General features: G+C 41.6%; 3 non-coding genes across 3 annotated transcripts; 2 read left to right on the top strand and 1 right to left on the bottom strand.

Annotated features, from left to right (window-relative positions):
* The first annotated feature begins 12812 nt into the window (after positions 1–12812).
* Trnaf-gaa lies at positions 12813–12885 on the top strand. The gene has a single exon. It is a non-coding gene; the product is annotated as a tRNA-Phe (tRNA).
* Positions 12886–13189: 304 nt separating this feature from the next.
* Positions 13190–13261, bottom strand: Trnad-guc. The gene has a single exon. It is a non-coding gene; the product is annotated as a tRNA-Asp (tRNA).
* Positions 13262–16422: 3161 nt separating this feature from the next.
* Positions 16423–16494, top strand: Trnad-guc. Its single transcript has one exon. It is a non-coding gene; the product is annotated as a tRNA-Asp (tRNA).
* Positions 16495–17899: the final 1405 nt, after the last annotated feature.

The following is a 17899-nucleotide window of genomic DNA, read 5'->3' as shown; positions in this document are numbered from 1 at the left end:
TCTATTCAACTAGTCTCCGACGGTGGACTTAGCCTACTCCAAAGCTGGCTGGGCAGATGCCGTGGTCGGTCCTGTGATTCCGGTTCACTGGCTCCCCGACGACCTGTTGCCAGTGCTGTTTCGCGAATTTCTCAGCTAGACCCCAGCGGTGGACTCAACCTACTACGACTCGACGTTGGTTGGCCAAGTTCCAGGGTCGATTCTGCAATTCCGGTTGGAGGATGACTTTTAGTTTGCAGACGCCTCGACGACTTATTACCGATACTACGCTACGCCCGCTCCACTAAGTCTAGTCCCCAACAGAGGATCTCGCCTACTCCAATCGCAACCCGGAGCTCTCTGGTCTTCACGAAATTTTCTTTTCAGCAACGACATAATCTGCGTTATCCCCCTGTTTATTGCAATTTCAAGTGCTTCCATGCTGGCATATGTTCTGCACGATGTTGTCCAGATTTAGATGCTTGCGGTTTCTGGCATAATCTCGCTTCGTATATCACTGAAGCGAGGGCAGTCGAATATAAGATGCTCCGGGGTCTCCTCGATGTTTGGACAGGCCGAACAATGTGGAGACTCTGTGTGTCCGAATCTGTGCAGATATTTCCGGCAGCATCCATGGCATGACAAAAACTGAGTCGGGAAAAAGTTAACTTCTCCATGTTTTTTGGTCGTCCACACCGACACGTTAGGAATAAGCCTGTGGGTCCACCTTCCTTTCTCCGAGTTATTCCACTCCTGCTGCCACCTCGCCATTGTATCCATTCTGATGCTATTCCCCACATTCATTGCGTCCCTTTGCTGGTAACATGCGACGTCCTCAGCCAGAGTGATGCAGATGGGGATCATTCCGGTGATATCGCAAACTGCCTCCATATAGCCATGGGCCGGAACGTACCTATCAGCTTATCTCGATAGCGTTTGGTTGTCAACGCTGTAGCTCAGGCCGGGACTCCGTATCTCTGTATGGATGATGATACGGTCGCCAGAAGCCGCCTCGTACTGTTTCTTGGTCCTCCAATGTTGGACATGATCCTACAGTGTTAGCTGCTTTCGCTGCCCTTCGCAGGCATACTCTACGTGGCTGTTGAAGTTTAGCCTGTCGTCGACCATTACTCCAAGGTGCTTTAGAGAGCGCTTCGATGAGATTGCGTGTCCTCCGACGTTGATCTCGAGCTGCTGAACCGCCTTGCAGTTGCTGAAGCACCACTTCCGTTTTATAATGAGCAAACTATCTGAGTGTCTAGCGATTCCACCGTCAGCATCTCCACCTCCTCCGCAGTCTCACCAGTTATTCCAAGAACGACGTCATCTGCGAACCCGACGATCTCGACTCCATTTGGCAGTGTCATACAGTGTTAAATCCCTGTGAAACTTCCGCTGTTACTTCAAATGACATTCGTCTCTGGTTTGTGTCGTAAACCAGTACCCGGCTCTGAAAGTAACTTTGCAGAACTTTGCACAGATATTCAGGAACCCGCATTCTGTGTAGGGCTGCGGCGATAGCCTCCCAACTAGCGCTGTTGAACGCTTTCTTGACGTCTAGTGTTACCACTGAGCAGTATCGAAATAAATAAATCGATTACCTCTCCTCTTCTGCTTGGATGCTTTCTTCGTGCACGCGATGACTGCCCAAATAGCATCCACCGTCGAAGTCTTTTTACGGAATCCGAACTGATTTTTCGACAATCCGTCCTCGCCTTACGTGTAGATCGTCAGCCTGCCGAGGATGGCCATCCCCAGATGTTTACCAAGAGTATCCAGCAAGCATATTGGTCTATATGAAGCAGGATCTCCTGGTGGTTTTCCCGGTTTTGGCAGCAACACCAGCATCTGCACCTCATATCTGCCTGGGAAACAGCCTTCCGCTAAACACTTCTGCAACGCTGTCCTCAATATATCTGGGAACGCCAAGATAGCTGCTTTTAGCACTTGGGGATACCATCTGGTCTGAAATTTATGTTCAGCTTCCGCAGTCGTTATCAGCTAGGCGTTCTTTTTCTGTTTCTGTTCGGGATGAACCACTGCGACCAGTTTTCTTTGATCTTTTGTGGTATACCCGTGTCCTTTGTTTAGTGCATGTCGTTCTACTCCATTACTATTGAGAAATAATGAAGTAGTCGTTTTTTATACAAATATCATTCTTTACCATTTTGCATAGAGCCTCTTTAGAAAAAGATACCGCTATTTATACCTTTTGGAGAAAACTGTTTGTCACCGTTAAACTCTCAAAAGCGCGCCCCTTAATCAGGTTCGGCCACTAAGCTGGTTGAATGATACTGATTTTGACCATGCATCGGTACTCTAGCGTATCAAATTATTGCTTCTACTTATAAGGTTCAAAGTCGTTTTTTGAAGCTGTAAACAGGTTCCATACCATGAAACATTTAGATTCCTTAAAACAAAAAGCTTATTTTAGAAGTTAAGAGGTCTGCTACTCCACTGATTCGGAATCGTTTACCTCCTAGATATCGAAAGATAAACTCTTGAACTCGGAAAGAAATTGTCTCATGAGTTGAAACCAACCTCAGATGCTGATTGAGCCATTTTTTCACTTCGACCTCCTCATTACACAGTACGAACGAAACCTGTAAAATTATAGCGAATCGAATGTAACAAAAGGACTCCATCATATATGATAGATAATTATGTGCGATCTTAAAATTACATTGCTATTCGTTTGAAGATGAGCTATAAATAGCTACCAAACTAAAATATATAAAATACAAGTTCTGATCAGGATTCGAACTCGTGACCTCTGGAGCGATAGCTACACGCCTGAGCTCTCTTGGCTGTCTCACCATCATAGGAAAAGGTTGACGAAAGTTGAACAAGTTCTGCGAAAAATGAGTCACAGAATCACTTCGACGGTTGGCAGTATCATCGCGAAGTGATTGAAAGAGCAGTCGACAATGAGGAGCGTTCTCTCGGTTGCGTGATTGTTGAGCGTGGCTGGGTTTGTTTTGTGACAGATTCATGGAAATTTCTAGCGGATTTGACTGAAATATAGTTAGAAACGTGCCCTGATTGCTTGACAGATGGCCACATTTGCTTCAGCTGTTGGCTAACGCTTGTAATTTTCAAATGTCGCCACAATTTTCTGTCGATGTCCAAATTGCGTGTTGCTTAATATTCACAAATTTTTGCTGTGTATCTAGGACAAATAGGTGGGTCTTAGTGCCTTGTTACTCTCTTATACTCTTCCGACCCTAACTTATAAGTATTCACAAGAACAGATACAACAAGAGTACAATATGGTAGATCTTACCCCGTAACGCACCTCGAAAAGGTGATCTACCCGCGTTACGGGCTAACTTTAGCTAGGCGTTAGAAACTTGGATACTGATATCAGCTAGAGTGAGGGGGTACGTTCCGAGCGTCTGTACACCAGGAGATGCGGTTCAAACAGCGTCTGTTCTGGCATCCAGCGACTGAATATGTAATGCTGTATCACGCCATGAACGTGATGTATGTAGCGCGAACCCGCGAACCCTGTAAGGAAGCATACCGAATTTATTACCTACCACAAAAAAGGGGAAGAAAGAAGAAACTAACGTTATTTTGGCAACCGACCTGGCATCGAAACAAAGACTATGATTGTAAACTCGGTACCTGGAACGTCAGGACCTTAAATGGACCTGGCCGAGTGATCCTTTTGGCTGGTGAATTGCGAAAAGTTGGTGTCTGGGTGGCTGCTATTTAGGAAGTGGGATGGCCAAGATCTGGAGAACGTAAATTCAGATCGGTGGATCCCCTCGCTAACACTGCATTGAAATATAACATCTACCTCAGCGGGGGCAATAAAGGTGAACACGGAGTCAGCTTCGTAGTGATCGGGAAGCAGAAGAAGCACGTTATTAAATGGAAACCGATCCACTTGCGGATCTGCGTTTCGAGCATTCGGAGTTCTTCAACTAAAGCCTGATCAACGTTTATGCACCGACAAACGACAAACATGATGACGTGAAGAATGCATTTTATGAATGTACCGACAATACATAGGGAGAATGCCCAAAACACGACGAAAAAATTGTCATCGGTGACGCTAATGCGCAGGTCGGAAGAAAGGACTTCTTCCGCCCTATTCTTGGTACGGAGAGCCTTCGCTCCGTTACCAACGACAACGGCCTACGTTTAGTGAACTTCGCTGCCACCAGGAGGATGGCCATCAGTAGCACCTACTTAGCACGCAAGAATATCCGTAAGCACACCTGGCGACACCCAAATGGCGAACTTGGCAACCAAATCGACCATGTTCTGGTAGACGACCGACATTTTTCCGATGTCATCGATGTTAGAACTTTCAGGGGTCTCATATCGACCTAGACCACTATCTCGTTGTAAGCAAAATTCGAGCGCGATGATCAAACGATTCGAGTTCTAGAAATCGACAATCGTTGCGTTTCAATATCCAACGCCTGTCAGCAGATGGTATAGCAGTGGATTACCATCAAAACCTCGACGAGCGGATTAGCGAAATCAACGCGAGCATCAACCTCAGCTATCTTCGGGAGACAGTCCACGGAGCGGTGAGCACAGTAGCGCGAGAAGTGGTAGGTACTGCTCAACGAAGAGCAAGGAACGGTTGGTTTAACGATGAGTACCAGAGAATGACGGACGAGAAGAACCTGGCTAGAAGCCGGATGCTGGTGTCTGGTACCCGTCAGAGCAGAGAGCGGTACAAAGAAGCAAGGGCAGCCGAAAAATGTATTCATCGCAGAAGGAAAAAGTAGCAGTAATTGCTCAGGCGCAAGAAGCCTTGAAACAGAACGACATGCGACGGTTCTACGAGTCTGTCAATGGTGTGTGGAGAAAAACAGCACTGTCTCCCACCTAGGCAACGACCTCAAAGGAAACTTTCTGACGTACGAAACAATGAAGGCCGTCACATGGAATTATTTCGATTATTTTGAGCCATTGTTGAACTGAGGTGACGAAAGTGATTCTGGTATCAGAATCCAAATCTATGAAGGTAGACAGACTGTAGAACCTCCAACGCTAGATGAGGTGAAAAAAGCTATCAATGGGCTGGAGAACAACAAGGCTGCCTGGCTCCCAGCTGAACTTCTCAAACACGAAAGTGAGTGAATTGCGATATTGATGTTACCCGTGAGATGAAAAGACGTATTGCAGCTGCGAGTCGGGCTTTCTACGGACTCCGTAACCAGCTGAAGTCCCATAGCCTGCAAATGGAAACAAAACTCGCGTTATACAAGACACTGATCCATCCGGTTGTCCTATATGGCCATGAATCATGGACATTGAAGGAAGTCGACCGGAGTGCTTTGGGAGTGTTTAAATATAAAGTACTGCGAAAAATACTCAACTATTCAACAAAGAACCCGGACGAGACCGCCGACATCATGGTAGACCGCGCACACGATGGCTTTTTGCAGTTGAGGAGGACTTAAGAATACTTAACGTACAGGGCGACTGGAAGCGATTGGCCTACACTACAATCCACAAGCATCGGAACAGTAAGTTGTATTGACAGTTGAGTTTTTCCTACTCAACGCTTCATAATTTTAAGACCCCTGAAAAGTTTTATAACAACGAAAATTTATTGCTTTTTGCTGATAAACATACTTCACGATTAGGACAGTAAGTTTGTTACACATACTATATGCAATGCATGCATATAAAGACCGTTTAGACGGCAGATTGATGCAATTTCCGATACTTTAAAAATCCTTTAGTTGGTTTAGTATTTAGCAGGAGAATTCCCGGAGAAGCAATTTTTTAGTTTTGAATTATTACAAATAAACATCCTAGGAAAGATTCTAGTAGACAGTGGAACGGTCCTCCGGAAATCTAGGCGAGTGATGTCAGGCCCTACAAGTCAGCCGCAAAAAAAATCAAGCCACAAATAATCAACGAGAGAATATGAACATAGACAATCGGCGGAGACCACAGCGTCATCAAGCCGACTCGAAACCGCCAAATGGTGTAATGGCGGAAGTCCTTTGTAGCAAAGTTCAATGCACCAAGTCCGTAGACTCAAAAATGACCTTACCGACGCCGCGTCGGTTCATTGGAACATTGATCCTGGTCACGGCACCAAATGTTGTGACCTTTACCAAGTGTTCCACCAAAGGTTCCGTGATCGTCTAGATTTTGTTTAGGGTGGGATGATTTCCGAAGTCTGTTGCTCCCGGGGTAGGTTTGTAGGTGTCCCCGAATCGGGCAAGTATCTTCTTGGCACTCTAACACAGGTAATTACGCGTTTTGTACTTTAAAACACTTTATTGCGCTAGCTCAACATTTATTACACACTTCATTTAACGATTAATTTAAACTATAGACTACACTACAGATGTGTAAAAGGAAACGGAGCCGTTCAAAAGATCCGGATCACTTGAAAGAACGAGTGATCCGTATTTTTTTTTTTTTTTTGCGACAGTCGGTTCATTTGATCAGCAGTCAGTCAAAAAGTGACCCGGAAAAAGTATAAATCGATTCTTGTCCTCTATTCTCCTTCGTTCGTTTCTCCGCTTTATTATAACGCTTGACATGTGCCTTGCTATGCGCGCCACGGCACACATGCAGCTCCGCTCTCTCAGAGCATACACAGCCAAATAACTGATTCGCCCCGCCCAGTTGCATACTGTGCCCACTTGAATGACAAAGCAAATTTTGCTTTTTCCTTTTAATGCGGGTAGGGGAAACGGCCGAGTGAGTATAACGTGAGTTTCAGGAGAACAATGAGAGAGCGAAAGATACCAAAGCTACGACACGATGCATGTCGCGCTACAGAGAGTGAACCGCTATTTTGCTCGTTTGCTCGGTTCAGTTAAGTCATCCATTGCGAGGCGCTGAGCCACTGAACCGTTCAAAACAATCCGTTGGTTGGATTATAAGTGATCTATGCGCAAATAGAGTGTTACATTATTTTAGGAATTCCATGCGCAACATCTTGAATGTGGTAACCCATTCTTATAGAGCCTACAACCTTTTCGCTGGCTCACTCGCCATTCGAGTAGATTGGTAGCATCGACACAAAGCATGGTGGGCAAACATTTGCATCAACAATAATGATTACTTGGATTGGGGAAAATTTAAATAAATCATTTATTCCATTTTTGATCTCTTCAGGTGACTTATATTCACTTGAAAGACCTTTTACGACTACCTTGAACAAACGTTCAGTTTTGTCGTCATTAGTAACATATGTACTTCTTCTCTCCAAGATGCTTGAGAAGAAGTTCGCGATTTTTAAGAGTTTCCGGCAATACGTGACAGTCTCCTTTCTTTGTGATTTGAAACGAAACCTTGACTCCCCTAATGAAATTCAAGATCTCCTGCCTAAATCCCCTAAATTCGGATCAACTGATCACAAAAGTCGGCACTCTTTGCTTCCTCACTTGAATCAAAGAACCAGGGCTAGAGGCTGCTCCGATTTGATGTTCGAAGATTTGTATAAAGTATCAAACTGATTGCTCATTTCGATGCAATATTAAACATTACCTATTTCACCCTTGGAAGAAAGCACACATTCTGGAGAAACGTCCTTTCTTCCATTTTTGGCACGGTTTAAAACTCACTTTTTTGGAAGGGAGTTGTGAATTCAGATATTCACCCTTCCTTTTGTTCGTAGTTGCAACCATGTTTAGTGTACAAACGAAAGAAGACGTGACCTTCTATGAGGCTTGTTCCCAAGACGGTGTCCAAGAAGGTTTATTACCGCTAGCTTTCGCCAACGGGTCCAATGAAACACCAAAGGCACGGGTCTAAACAAGGATCAAAAAGGGATCAATAGGTATAAAAGTAGTGTTTTTGTAGCACTGAGAAATACTGTCATAATACTTCATGTAATTTACCTCAAGCAGTGAAAATATGTGTACGTACAGCACAAACAATACCGACGCCGGCCCTCACGACACGCAATTCTGTCTCCCACCTTTGGGAAACACTGCCCCAAGCAATGTTCAGCGAGTACAAGAAAATCCCTTCCTTCAAGGATGTTATCCACCCCCCAAGCAGCGGAATGATTGGCATTGGCAAGGCACTTTGCAAGAAGCTCTTTCGATTTCGAAAGAGATATTTGCTTTTCCGCTTGGGATGCGTGAAATGAAGGGAATTTAATTAACCCTGAAAGGTGCGCCCGGGAAGAAAGCAGTCCATTGCGAAAGGTGTGCTCTCTCTCTCGAGGGCATACAACGGTAGTTTCTTTGAAGTTTTATTGCTTGCTAAGCACGATTCGCCCTTTCCCTTGGATCAAACAGACAACCCCTCATCCATAATGTAGTTGCATCTTTAAGATCTTGCTTTGTCTGCATTACACCGGAAAGGAAGTGACCCTTTCCAATCGAAAATGTCCTCGCACTAATTTAAATCTCATTACACCCTCTGTTAAGGAAGCATACGCAGGGAAAACGATACATTTGTCTTTTCCTCTCCGTTCGAAGATTGGGATCTGCAAAATCTTACGAAGAAATGCCATCATCTTCGGTCATGGTCATGGTTCCGTCTTGTCGTCTTCGATCCCCACAAACCATGGTTGGGTGGCAGTAATAATAATCCTGTTAATTTGTAAATTGCATAAACATAAGGATTCTCCGCTCTTTTGCTATTACAGTCTGCCATAATCATTATGATCTTCTTGCGTTCCATGTTGCTCACCGCCCGCCCAAGATGTATTGGAACCATCGTGAACTGTCACTTTGAATTTAGCAGGAGGACAAATCTAGCCGTCCGTTGCGCCCAGATTTCTCCGGTAATTACGCCTTCTTGTTCGATCCGGTAATAACGAGCTGCGTCGGAGGGACATTGTCGAAGTTTTGCAAAGATGGACATTTTGAAGGCCAGGAGGATGACAAGGATAAATCCTATTATTTCCTTCTGGTGCAAAATTGTTTGCTGAATCTCGTTTAAGAAGCAGAGTTTGCTGAAAGTGATTGTCAACTTTCCTTTGTGTGATTAATTGACAACATTAACAATTAATTTAATAATTTTATGAAATTTTTCAGTTCTGAAAACTTTACAGACATTTCTGTGGAGAACGTTTGTGTATCCTTCAGTGTGTGTTCTTTGGCGACTATTGTGGAAACATCTTGGAAAACTTCTATGGACACTTCTGAGGAGATTTTTGTATAGACTTTCGTGAACACTTATGTGACAATATCTTTCGAAACTTCTTTGTATACTTCAGTCTGCACTAGATTTTCAGTTCACTCTGTGAAATCATCTTTGAAGCCCTCCTTAGTGTCAAGAAGTACCACTATATTTTTGATGAAGAATACGTACAACACTTTTTTATTTCATCTGCTTGGATGAGCCACTGGACCATTATTTTGATCTATTGTGGCATTTCTCAAATCCTGAATGTCGCATTACTCCATTTTCATTGATAGGTAAAAAAGTATCCCTTTCTCCAAAGTAATAATTTCAGTACTGTACTTCGAAACCATGATAAAACCATCACGAAACTAATCTTATCTGACTGATTGAAGGTTAGTTTTTTTTTCACGAGCTCGGTTGTGCGAATATCGGTTTTCAATATAACCCTAGATTATGTTAGATCAATCTTGATTAAAATTGCCAGTTTTTTTTACAAAGGGGTAATCTGCAACCAAACCCATGAGAAGGTAACTCAGGAAGTGTGGAGATGCCGCACCACCAACGACCCACTAAAAACAGTCCATGCACTGTACGTGAGCAAAACTCGCTTCAAGTTCACAAGGTTCAACTGCCTCCAGGTGATTTCGTTATACGTACATGGTTGTCTGGCTTGCAATCCTTTATCGTACAACACTGAACAGTTTTTCGAAATGTAAATCAGTTTTCAATATTAATGCAAAGAGTGCAACGATGAATGCAAGCACAGATAACAGACGTTGAAGTCCGATTGTAAAACTGTGTAATACCATTAATGGTAATTTTGAATGGCAACACAAGTAGCAACATCGTGGTGGCGCTGTCATCGCTAAGTTCCCATGAACAAGAAGTTTCAACTTGAATATTCACACAGGTTTTCAGATTTTTTTTGTTCTAGCATATACATCTGATATCTTTGATGCAAGCATGCCCAAATGAAACATCATTGTCAATTTGTCCTGTATAAAACGCTGATTCTTGTCTCTCCAACCATATTTATTTAAGAACAGGAGCGAATACTATTAAGCGACTAAAATAGACAAACTTCAATGAAATGGTCATTAAGTGCGAATGCCGGAATAAAAAGTTACATGATTCAGGTGGGGGTCAGCGGCTCCGTGAAAGACATCCGCTTAAGTTCATTGACGTGAGCGTACCAGAGCAACCAAATCATTCCAGGTTTTAAACAAACGTTTGATACTTTCTCTAATCGACTATATCAGTAATCACATGGCTTATCTTCTGACTATTATTATGTCACATTTATTTAAAGATCCTTGTTTTATCGAAAGCACAACATTAGTAATTGTAAATTTATTATTTTGTATTATTTCAATCGCTTTAACGTAGAAATAAAACAATCAATTAAATTTAGGCCATTAAACTGTAAAAAAACATACTTAAGGCACTCCGGTAAGTTGTCAGTTGTAAATATTTCTAAATGTAACAACAGTATCAATTGTATACTATTTTAGAACAGTTTGGCCAATTTTTTGAGTGTTTTGTAGGTTTTTTCAGTGCTATTGCGTAGTATTAATATGGTTTATATCGAAATTTTTAGTCAAAAACTTCAAATCAATATTTCTTGAGATTCCTCCTAGGGTTTTTTTTTTTTTGAAAATTGGCCCAGAGATGCAGAATGACCTCAAAAACCGAGCCTTGTACTCAGATTTGATGGACAATTTTTTTTCATAATAACGGTCTGTCGGGGCACCGTTCTGCTGCTTGATCTGGTTTACCAACCAACCACAAATGATAAATACTTTCGATGAACTTACTGCAATCTGAATCTGCAATGTTTTACTAGAATATATAGATCTACTGGCATCTCCCTCCATTCCTTCAGCATGATGGAATATACTAATTTCCTTTAAAATTCATTGTTCGTTATCAAAATTCAGCCCAAACATATGAACACAATTCCTTTTGACCGTACAATTATGGCATTTGCTCACAGTACAGCGAAAACAGCACAATCAAAGGAACCGTATTTTTACGTCGAGCGTCGCGCACACATTGATGCGCACAAGCTTTTTTTTTCTCAGTATGACGGATTAAACTTTGTTTACATTCTCAATTATACGCGGCGGTTGAGGAAATTTAGTAAAATTTCGTGATTTATTGAAGTTTTACGGCGTGTGATTGGAATGAAATCCTTCAGTGAAGAAGTACGAAGGTTTTCCATAGTGAAAATAAGTGCCCGACAAAGTAAGTCACCCACGGGGGTGGGAAGAAACTTGTGTTGGAAAGTGGTGTGGCTCAGTCGATCGCTAAGCATTTCTCTCAATTCGTGTTCGTCCATGCGATTTCGGTGAAAAAGTGCAAAGTGGATAACTGAATTGAAGTTATTTACCGAAATACAGTAGTTTTATTGCATTTTTGGTGTACAAGTGTACAAACCATAACAGTTTTCACAAAATTACACTTGGATAATGAATCTATGTTGCAGGTAAGTTAGAATATCCGCCGTAGTGGAACATTTGAAGTTTGATACGACGAATAGTAGCGCTTACGACGAAGAAGAACAAAACCCTATGGACAAAAGCAAAGCAGGTAATCCATTTGAGACAATCATAAAGGCGTATGATTTACAAGTTATCATGCTTTGACCAAGCTTATAAGGATTCAAACGTAGTAAAATATGAGCGTAAAAATTGTGTCCTTCAAGTCAAACAAAAAGACTATCTTGGACACTGTGACAAATCAATTCAAATTTATTTATTTTTATTTTGTTCATAAGTTTTAAACTAGTTCAATAAATTTTAATTTATATAATATCTTTGGATGATTTTCCACTGACAAAATTTACAGAATTGTAATGTATGAAATAACTCAACATAGAGTGCAGAGCTATAGTTCTAGTTCTAGTTCTAGTTCTAGTGTATACATGGGCTCTTTCATGATTCGCTTTGACATGGAGGGTTTTTCTCGACCGAATTGTCTGAAGCTTTGCAATACAATGCATAATGAATTCATGAATTCATGCATGAGAGCAAAACGTACTTCATAAAAAGGGGCTGACAAAATCAGATCAGTACTGTATTCTTGGATTTTATAGTTTGCAATATGAAATTTTAACTAGACTTTTCATGAAGTGGATCTATTAATGATGAATGCTTGATTGTTTTTAGCTGACATAAACAAATGGTGTGAATATTAAACACGACGATAATTTATTAGTTAAGTACAAAAACATTGGTTCGAATTCTCATTGTTAGATATGACATGTGATCAGTCTGTTGAACATCAATTCCTATAACTGAAAGGTAATTTTCATCTAAAATATAATCCACAAAGAATAAAAACAATCTTTTGAATCGGAAAGGAATCACTTCAATTGAAAGCCATGATTTACAATTTCATCCTAGTGAAACAAATCTATCCAGCAATCTAAAGTAAGGTACTGGTTTCTAACATCAATCTGTGAGTTATCAATGTTTAATGTTGAAGCGTTTTCGTTAGGAGTTTCATATTGATAGCTGAATATCTGCATGTGCCGCCACATCGCTGTGTGTCGTGTGAGTCCAGCCGGTTATTTACATTCAAAAATTCCTTAGAATCTCGGAAAAATAAGAATTCCAAATCGGATTCCAAAAACCACATATTTTTTAAAAATCAACGAATGAATATTGTTTTAACATTTTTGAGACTTGCCATCGACAACCTCGACAAAATAATAAAATTTTAGAAAATAAATCTAATAATATTTTTTGATATAATGTGTAGCCGAAATAGCTCAGTTGGGAGAGCGTTAGACTGAAGATCTAAATGTCCCCGGTTCAATCCCGGGTTTCGGCACAGAATTCATTTTTATGAATTCGACTGTTGAGCAGCTTGATTACAATTTCCCCCTATCAGGTTTATTACAAAAATTGCACTAGGGGGGGGGGGGCTGCTTATTGAGGGGATCAGATGGCATTCATGAACCACTGAGACTTTACAAGGCTCTGGTTACTTCATTATAATTTTCAAAATTTCATCTGGACGTGGCGGAAAGGGCAGCTGATATTAAAAAAAAATGTTTCGTGGCTTGTCAACGGTTCTATTTTTATCAGACCATTAAAATGCCATCACCTCGCCGAAAAAAAAAAACAAACATATTCTCCCCGACGGGGAATTGAACCCCGGTCTCCCGCGTGACAGGCGGGGATACTGACCACTATACTATCGAGGACTGCGATTTAATGAAAAAGGAATTTCATTTTGACTCGAGAAAAATATAATTAGGATCAGGAATTGAGATTAGGAATTGCCTTTGCCTTTTGCCTTTTGCCTTTTGCCTTTTGCCTTTTGCCTTTCGCCTTTCGCCTTTTGCCTTTTGCCTTTGCCTTTTCTTTGCCTTTTGCCTTTTGCCTTTGCCTTTTGCCTTTTGCCTTTTGCCTTTGCCTTTTGCCTTTTGCCTTTTGCCTTTTGCCTTTTGCCTTTTGCCTTTTGCCTTTTGCCTTTTGCCTTTGCCTTTTGCCTTTTGCCTTTTGCCTTTTGCCTTTTGCCTTTTGCCTTTTGCCTTTTGCCTTTTGCCTTTTGCCTTTTGCCTTTTGCCTTTGCCTTTTGCCTTTTGCCTTTTGCCTTTTGCCTTTTGCCTTTTGCCTTTTGCCTTTTGCCTTTTGCCTTTTGCCTTTTGCCTTTTGCCTTTTGCCTTTTGCCTTTTGCCTTTTGCCTTTTGCCTTTTGCCTTTTGCCTTTTGCCTTTTGCCTTTGCCTTTTGCCTTTTGCCTTTTGCCTTTTGCCTTTTGCCTTTTGCCTTTTGCCTTTGCCTTTTGCCTTTTGCCTTTTGCCTTTTGCCTTTTGCCTTTTGCCTTTGCCTTTTGCCTTTGTTTGCCTTTTGCCTTTTGCCTTTTGCCTTTTGCCTTTTGCCTTTTGCCTTTTGCCTTTTGCCTTTTGCCTTTTGCCTTTTGCCTTTTGCCTTTTGCCTTTTGCCTTTTGCCTTTGCCTTTTGCCTTTTGCCTTTTGCCTTTGCCTTTTGCCTTTTGCCTTTTGCCTTTTGCCTTTTGCCTTTGCCTTTTGCCTTTTGCCTTTTGCCTTTTGCCCTTTGCCTTTTGCCTTTTGCCTTTTGCCTTTTGCCTTTTGCCTTTTGCCTTTTGCCTTTTGCCTTTTGCCTTTGCCTTTTGCCTTTTGCCTTTTGCCTTTTGCCTTTTGCCTTTTGCCTTTGCCTTTTGCCTTTTGCCTTTTGCCTTTTGCCTTTTGCCTTTTGCCTTTTGCCTTTTGCCTTTTGCCTTTTGCCTTTTGCCTTTTGCCTTTTGCCTTTTGCCTTTTGCCTTTTGCCTTTTGCCTTTTGCCTTTTGCCTTTTGCCTTTTGCCTTTTGCCTTTTGCCTTTTGCCTTTTGCCTTTTGCCTTTTGCCTTTTGCCTTTTGCCTTTTGCCTTTTGCCTTTTGCCTTTTGCCTTTTGCCTTTTGCCTTTTGCCTTTTGCCTTTTGCCTTTTGCCTTTGCCTTTTGCCTTTTGCCTTTTGCCTTTTGCCTTTTGCCTTTTGCCTTTTGCCTTTTGCCTTTTGCCTTTTGCCTTTTGCCTTTTGCCTTTTGCCTTTTGCCTTTTGCCTTTTGCCTTTTGCCTTTTGCCTTTTGCCTTTTGCCTTTTGCCTTTTGCCTTTTGCCTTTTGCCTTTTGCCTTTTGCCTTTTGCCTTTTGCCTTTTGCCTTTTGCCTTTTGCCTTTTGCCTTTTGCCTTTTGCCTTTTGCCTTTTGCCTTTTGCCTTTTGCCTTTGCCTTTTGCCTTTTGCCTTTTGCCTTTTGCCTTTTGCCTTTTGCCTTTTGCCTTTTGCCTTTTGCCTTTTGCCTTTTGCCTTTTGCCTTTTGCCTTTGCCTTTTGCCTTTTGCCTTTTGCCTTTTGCCTTTTGCCTTTTGCCTTTTGCCTTTTGCCTTTTGCCTTTTGCCTTTTGCCTTTTGCCTTTTGCCTTTTGCCTTTTGCCTTTTGCCTTTGCCTTTTGCCTTTTGCCTTTTGCCTTTTGCCTTTTGCCTTTTGCCTTTTGCCTTTTGCCTTTTGCCTTTTGCCTTTTGCCTTTTGCCTTTTGCCTTTTGCCTTTTGCCTTTTGCCTTTTGCCTTTTGCCTTTTGCCTTTTGCCTTTTGCCTTTTGCCTTTTGCCTTTTGCCTTTTGCCTTTTGCCTTTTGCCTTTTGCCTTTTGCCTTTTGCCTTTTGCCTTTTGCCTTTTGCCTTTTGCCTTTGCCTTTTGCCTTTTGCCTTTTGCCTTTTGCCTTTTGCCTTTTGCCTTTTGCCTTTTGCCTTTTGCTTTGCCTTTTGCCTTTTGCCTTTTGCCTTTTGCCTTTTGCCTTTTGCCTTTTGCCTTTTGCCTTTTTGCCTTTTGCCTTTGCCTTTTGCCTTTTGCCTTTTGCCTTTTGCCTTTTGCCTTTTGCCTTTTGCCTTTGCCTTTTGCCTTTTGCCTTTTGCCTTTTGCCTTTTGCCTTTTTGCCTTTTGCCTTTTGCCTTTTGCCTTTTGCCTTTTGCCTTTTGCCTTTGCCTTTTGCCTTTTGCCTTTGCCTTTTGCCTTTGCCTTTTGCCTTTTGCCTTTTGCCTTTTGCCTTTTGCCTTTTTGCCTTTGTGCCTTTTGCCTTTTGCCTTTGCCTTTTGCCTTTTTGCCTTTTGCCTTTTGCCTTTTGCCTTTTGCCTTTTGCCTTTTGCCTTTTGCCTTTTGCCTTTTGCCTTTTGCCTTTTGCCTTTTGCCTTTTGCCTTCTTTTGCCTTTTGCCTTTTGCCTTTTGCCTTTTGCCTTTTGCCTTTTGCCTTTTGCCTTTTGCCTTTTGCCTTTTGCCTTTTGCCTTTTGCCCTTTGCCTTTTACAAATAAAAGCCTTTTGCCTTTTGCTTTATTATTATATTTACTGCCAATACATTGCAAGATAGGAAATTTGTAGGAAAAAAGTATTTTTAACAAAAACTTTTTCTTATACTAAATATTTTTATGTCGAGTCATTTTCAAATAACTGCACTAGTTAAACGTTATGACGCGTTTTTCGCCACATCATATTTGGAGTTGGCAGCACTTTCTTAGAATACTAAATAACTGAGATGAGTTAGGATAAAAGTTGTGTGCAAGACCAATTGTTGCGTTATGAATTTCTTATATTGCATTTTTTGTTCCATTACATGCTCTACTCAGCAATTATTTGAAAACAAAAAATGGAATCCGTTTGATTTCGAAAAAAAGGTTTATGAATTTTGTGTTGGTCATCCAAATGTTGTAACTAAGAAAAGTGATAAAAATAAAACTTTATTTTTAACACCTCCTTAGGTTTTTGTTGTCGTCTAAAACAATCTTGTTTTTTCTTCCCTTTTGACATAAAAGCAAAAGAATATTTTTTTCGGTCAAATGTATGAAAAATATGTTGCTTCACTCAATTATATATCGTCCTCGATAGTATAGTGGTCAGTATCCCCGCCTGTCACGCGGGAGACCGGGGTTCAATTCCCCGTCGGGGAGTGTGTATTCTTTTATTGCTTTATAATGTCATCTAGATTACAAGTATGCAGATCGCTATCCGTGGAACCACTAATAGCAATACTTGCGAACTATGAATAACTTATAAATTAATACTGTTAAATATCCTATCTATACATGTATAGTACAAACCGTTCAAAACCATACAATATAATCAGCCCAACTAAAGGGTGTGAAATATGACCGTCTTTTGTCTCAATTTCCGCGCGCTCCACTGATTGTCGTTTCGTGCCTGGTGCTGGTGTGCAGACAAGAGTATTGGCGAAGCCATTAATTTTCAAAATGAAAAATTCGCTTTGGCCACACCCCTTTTCCGTTGTCTTGTGCAATATTTATTGGCGCGTATTTTTCTTCTCCCATTCGCATGTGTGCCACAACGCAATTGTTGTCGGAGCTTAGGTATAAGTTGGTTGTTTTGAGAAGCAACCCTTTCTTCGCAGTCAACGTCCGTCGTCATCGTCGTCGTCGCAGTAATGGAAGCCCGGTTAATCAAACTCGTAAATTTGAACCACCATGCAATAAATTTGCGCAACCCTTCTCTCGCGAGACGGATGGCGGCGGAGGGTTTTGCAGCGCGATTTGGGTGGGAACAATAATACCCCTAATGATCGGCGTCACGAATGCGTAAACGACACCCAACGAGGTTTTGAGAGGCTAAGAGCGAAGGTGAGGAAGACGATGAGCACATGTGAGCGGAGCAAGAAATTAAGAAGTACAATGATGAAATACTTACTTGCTAATGAATTTCAAAATATTCACGCATACAACGAAGCATTTTTTACGTATACGTAATGTTATGTAAAAGAAACGCTAGCCCTCGAATTTCAGTTTTCTACTTGCCCCCGATACGTTTGATCCGAACACCTTGAAGACAAAGCCAGATACGGATTTTCGATCTTCTTGATCTGATGCTCAATCTGCGTCCACAAAGCCAATCAACGGAGCTGATGATTCATTCCGCTTGTAGAGCAAACCAAGCTCGCTGGTGCCCTTCAGGTAACTCACAACACGCTTCAAGGCCTGCCAATGATGATCCACCGAATTCTGTTTCTTAACGTCCAAGGTAACTTACGGTAAAACAAATATCAGGTTTAGCCCATAGCATCAGGATTCATTCGTTCTGCTTCCATGCATAACTCAACTGTAATCCTTTTTCCGTAGACGTTTTCACTGCGTTGCAATCTGTCAAATATTTTGGGCACGTTTTCCCGAAGCCATTAAAAACACTTGGTCCGGTCTGTCTGAACACCGACCAATTGTTGCTTCAGGTGTTCAATGGTTCGAATGTTTCTGCCAATGATCAGTAAATCGTCTACATTTTTATCCCTCGTCTGTAGAGCTATTTTGACTAGTGCTTCCAGTATTTATGAATATTGTGGTATGGCCC

The sequence above is a fragment of the Aedes aegypti genome, chromosome 3, assembly GCF_002204515.2.
Source record: "Aedes aegypti strain LVP_AGWG chromosome 3, AaegL5.0 Primary Assembly, whole genome shotgun sequence".
Classification (NCBI taxonomy): Eukaryota; Metazoa; Arthropoda; class Insecta; order Diptera; family Culicidae; genus Aedes; species Aedes aegypti.
The sequence above is the reverse complement of the archived record's forward strand: the minus strand, read 5'-3'. Positions and strand labels throughout refer to the sequence as shown.